Below are 5488 nucleotides of genomic sequence, written 5' to 3'. Positions count from 1 at the left end.
GAGGAACAAGGGAGGACACGGAGCAACTGTACCTCATGGGATCTAGGAAGCCATGGCAGCCTCGACCACTGATGGGAAATCAAGGTATGTACCCAAATCCATCTCAGTATTTCAATAATTGCAATATGAATCCTCAGACCATGCCTTATCCCCCCATGTGGCCGCAATACCAGTATCCACCTTGGCAGCAGTGGAACCCTCAAGCCAGTACAAGCTCTTCATGGGCTCCAACTTGGCGAGGATCCCCTCCTGGTCAGTTTCCTCAGCAGATACCACAGTAGCAGCTCCAATTACCCTCCAATGTGCCTCCTAGTAACCAGCCTGCCCGTCCTCAAGCTTCCAATGCAACCTAACCCTAATCCTAACAATAAGGGAGCTCATCAAGCTGATGTTCTTAACCTACCTTCATATAGTATCTCCACTGCAGAGTTGTATGAAATGAATCTGCGATCAGGTCGGATAGTTAACGTCCAACCTCCTCCAGTTATCATTGAACAACTTGATAGTGAAGGTAAGGAGGCAGAACCGATTAGTAAAGAGCCAAAACAAATTGATAGAAACCAGGCGCCTCCTGTTAAACAACATCAATCTGAACCACCTTACCCAGAGAGACTAATTATGAGTAAACCAAGCCCTCAAGCTGAATTTGATTTATTAGGAGAATTGCAGAACTTATTTGTTAAAATTCCCTTGTTACAAGCTATGAAGGATGTGCCAATCTATGCAAAGACTCTTAGGGAATATTGTTCAAAGAAACCTACCAAGAAAACTAAATATCCCCTCACTATACATGTTATGGGAAAATTATCGGACTTTATGATGGGAAAATCAATGCCGGTGAAATATGGAGATCTGGGGAACCCGATTTTGACAGTACAGATTAATGGGGTAGAGATTCCAAATGTGCTGGTAGACCTAGGTGCTGCCATCAATGTCATCACCACTGAAACCATGCATGCGTTAGGTCTTCACAATTTGAAGCATACACCTACAGTATTGGAACTAGCAGATCGATCTACAGTCAAACCTGTAGGGAAGTTGGAAGATGTGACAATTTCAGTGGATTCATGGCATTACCCCATAGATTTCCTGGTATTACATACACAATCTTCAGTGGGCGGTCATCCCTTGATTTTGGGTAGACCATGGCTGGCCACTGCAGACACTTACATTGGGTGTCACTAAGGAAATATGGTTATTTCTAATGGACATAACACTAAGAATTTAGTGCTATATCCACTGGTAGAACCAAATCCACCCATGAAACCAGCAAGCGGCAAGAAAGTTGTATCTGCGGTAGAGGTTGAAACAGAAGATGAAGAAGTGAGACCAGTCCTCACTATTGGACAGGCCCTTTAGTTGAAAATGGAATCAGAAGACGATATAATCACTTCCTTCATGGATGATCCTTGTTCTATTTCATAACCAAACCAGCAGATCCTAGAATCTATCCTAAGCTGCGAGACTCAGGAAACTATGGAAATAGTAGAAGGATTAGAGGAGCCACCTGCTGATACACCCCATGAAAGTGTTCAAGTGGAATTGGAACCCGAGAAAACTTTGAATATTAATCCAAACCTGTCAGAATCCTAGAAGAAGCAACTTGTAGATGTTCTGCAGAAACATAAAGAGGCCTTCGCCTGGGATTATGTAGATATGAAGGGGATCCCTACCAACTTATGCACCCATCACATATATATCAAGGAAGATTGTCGTCCTATAAGACAACCTCAGAGGAGAATGAACCCTGCACTGAAAAATGTTGTGAAAGAAGAGCTTTAGAAATTACTGGATGTAGGTTTTATCTATCCTATCTCAGATAGCCAATGGGTCTCACCATTAGTAATGGTCCCCAAGAAGAATGGCAAATGGAAGATCTGTGTAGATTATTGAGAGTTAAATAAGGCGACGCAGAAAGACCATTTTCCCTTGCCATTTATTGATCAAGTTTTAGACACATTGGCTAGCAAGAAATTTTTCTCTTTTTTGGATGGGTTTAGTGGATATAACTAGATCTAGATTGCTTCTGAGGACCAGGACAAGACCACTTTCACATGCTCCTAGGGAACATTTGCATATTGGTTCCTTCCTTTTTTCCTGTGTAATGCTCCTGCAACATTCCAGAGAGCAATTTTGGGAATCTTCTCTGACTTGATAGATGACAGTGTTGAAATCTATATGGATGATTTTACTCCATATGGGGACTCGTTTTTGGAGGGGTTGAAAATTTTGGAAAAATTTCTCACAAGGTGTATACAAGCATGTGTCTCTCTGAGTACAGTAAAATGCCACATGATGATGGAAGAGGGAATCATTATGGGACATTTGCTCTCAGCTGAAGGGATCATGATGGACCCAGCAAAGATAAAGGTAATTATGCACTTCCCAACACCTAAGATGCCCACACAGGTACGCAGTTTCATTGGTTGTGTTGGTTATTATAGATGTTTCATAGAAAATTTTGCAAAAGTAGCACACCCACTGTTTCAATTACTAACAAAAGATTCAGAATTTGTGTGGTCAGATGACTGTGATGCAACCTTTACAAAAATTAAAGAATTAGTCTACAGTGCTCCGATCCTTAGAGGACCAGACTAGGCATTACCTTTCCACATTCATACGGATGCCTCTCAAACAAAAATTGGTGTAGTATTGGGACAGCAAGAGGATAAGGTACCTTACGCAGTCTACTATGTTAGTAAAAATTTGGCCCCTGCTGAATTAAACTACATGGTGACTGAGAAAGAGTTCCTTGCTGTCATTTATGCCATCAATAAGTTCCAGCACTACATTACCAGGTATCCTACTTTTGTGCATACTAATCATGCAGCCATCAGGTATCTAATGAACAAACCTGTTACCCCTGGTCATATTACAAGATGGTTGTTGCTACTATAGGAATTTGATATTACCATAGTAGATAAACCAGGGAAGGACAATGTGGTTGCAGATTTCTTATCTAGGATAGAACATGATGGTAAGGATACACCAATTGAAGATAACTTTCTAGATGAGCATCTTTTTGCAGTTTCTGCTAACACTCTGTGGTATGCAGATATTGCTAATTATCTTGCTACAGGTAAAGTGCCTCGTCATCTATCCTATAAGGAGCAAAGGAAGATCATTCACCAGAGTACCCGATATTCATGGATGGCAGGATATCTCTTCCATACAGGGGTTGACCAGCAGATTCGGCGTTGTGTGGCAGAAGATGATATTTTTGAGATATTAAAAGTTGCACACGATGGACCCTGTGGAGGACATTTTGCAGATAAAAGAACAGGTCATAAGGTGCTGCAAATGGGATATTACTGGCCCTCCATCTTTCGTGATGCTCGGGATTATGTTCGAAGGTGTGATAGCTATCAATGGATGGGACAACCTGGGAAAGCAGATGAAATGCCTCTTCAGCCCTAGATAGTCCTTGAACCATTTGAGAAATGGGCCATCGATTTTGTTGGGCCCTTTAACCCACCTTCTCATCAGAAAGCTTACATCCTGGTCTATACTAACTATGTAACTAAATGGGTGGAAGCTAGAGCAAGTAGTGGCAGATTTTCTTTTTAAAGAAATCTTTGCCCAGTACGAGACTCTAAGGGAAATTGTATTAGACGGTGGATGACAATTCACATATCATATGATAGAAAAGTTGATGCAAAAATATGGGGTCAAACATAGAGTGACAACCCCCTATCATCCCTAGGCGAATGGACAAGTAGAAAGCACAAACAAGGTATTGGAAAATATCTTGACAAAGACAGTAGCAAGCCATTACCGGGACTGGGCACAAAAACTTCCAGAAGCTTTATGGGCATGGAGAACAACATGGCGGAATACAACAGGGTTTTATCCGTTTGAATTAGTCTATGGGAAATCCCCCTTGTTTCCGGTGGAATTTGAGATTAGTACACTCAGAACAACTCTAGAAGTAGGCCTAGATCTATCAGAAGCATAGAAACACTGGCTGGAATAACTGAATGAGTTGGACAAGATTCGAGCAGTAGTTGTCCAGAAAACTATTGTTGTTCAACAGTAGAGAATGAAATGGCACGATAAATTTATCAAAACTAAGGTGTTTCATGTGGGGGACTGGGCGTTACTGTATGACTCCCAATTTAAGGATTTCAAAGGCAAGCTCTGCACTCGCTGGATGGGTCCATATCAAGTGGACGCAGTGTTCGACAATGGAATGGTTAGACTGAGTACAATAGATGAGAACCATACCTCGTTCTTAGTAAATGGACACCATCTAAAATTATACCACCGTCCAGCCTCTAAAGATGCCTTTGTTAAAAATCTTTCTGCTGTATCTGATTTAATGGTCATTGGAAAAGAGGATACTCTCACTCTGTCCTAAATATATATATATATAATACTGTTGCTACTTACTTGTTTGTCTTTTGCAAGAATAACAAAGAAATATGGCGAGGAGAAATGTAACACTCGGTGTTGTTACTCCACCAGTGCTGTCATGAAGATATTGCTATATTTCACTGGTGTGTGTCACTAAGCGTTGTTATTTTACTAAGTGTTGTTACTCCGTAACTGTTGTTACTCTGTAGTTGTCGTTACTGTGCTAAGTGTCGTTACTCCACTAAGTGTCGCTACTCCATAACTATTGTTACTGCGTAACTACTGTTACTCCATAGCTGTTGTTACTCCGCAACTGTCGTTACACTACTGATGTTGTTACTCTACCGATGTCGTTACTCCGCAACTACTGTTACTCTATCGGTGCCGTTACTCCGCAACTGCTGTTACTTCGTCGGTGCCATTACTCTGCAACTGTTGTTACTCTGCCGGTGTCGTTACTCTGCAACTGCTATTACTCCGCTGGTGCCGTTACTCCGCAACTGCTATTACTCCATTGTTTCCGTTACTCCACTGGTGTCGTTACTCATTGTGCTGCTATTCACTATTGTTATTACTCCCTGTGTTGTTACTCACTGTTGTTGCTATAAACTATTGTTGTTACTCCCTTTACTGTTACTAGTTGTTGTTGCTACTCCGTCAGACATTTTGCTACTACTCCACCATAAGGTAGGTTTGCAGGTACATCTTCGTCGATTTTATGGATTTAATTAAATATTCCAAAAAGGACATTAAAACGTGTTGTGGACGGCTGTCATTAAGTTGGGGGGGAACTGTCATAATGAATGCCAGCATACCTCGAAAAATCATTTATGACACATGATCCTTACCTAACCGAATCTAATGATTTCGGTACTCCGTAATCATACTTTTGATGTGTTGGGATGCGTATTCATATGCGCCGAGTCGTATTAGTCACCCTCCCAACACACTGCATTAAATTTCAGAAACATCCCATAGTACCACCTTAATTTGTCATCATTTCCAAACGTACCAGTACTATTCATCCATTGTTTCCAAATTGACCATGACGTTATTTCAGTTTCTAGCAGTTTGGTGACCTGTCACTCTCCCTTGCCAGCCAACTACAGTCGTCATGCTGATTTCGCCTCTGCAA

Source organism: Pinus tabuliformis, chromosome 9, assembly GCF_031772625.1.
Source record: "Pinus tabuliformis cultivar Carrire ecotype Pingquan chromosome 9, CPIR1, whole genome shotgun sequence".
Taxonomy (NCBI): Eukaryota; Viridiplantae; Streptophyta; class Pinopsida; order Pinales; family Pinaceae; genus Pinus; species Pinus tabuliformis.
This window is presented reverse-complemented; position numbering follows the sequence as displayed.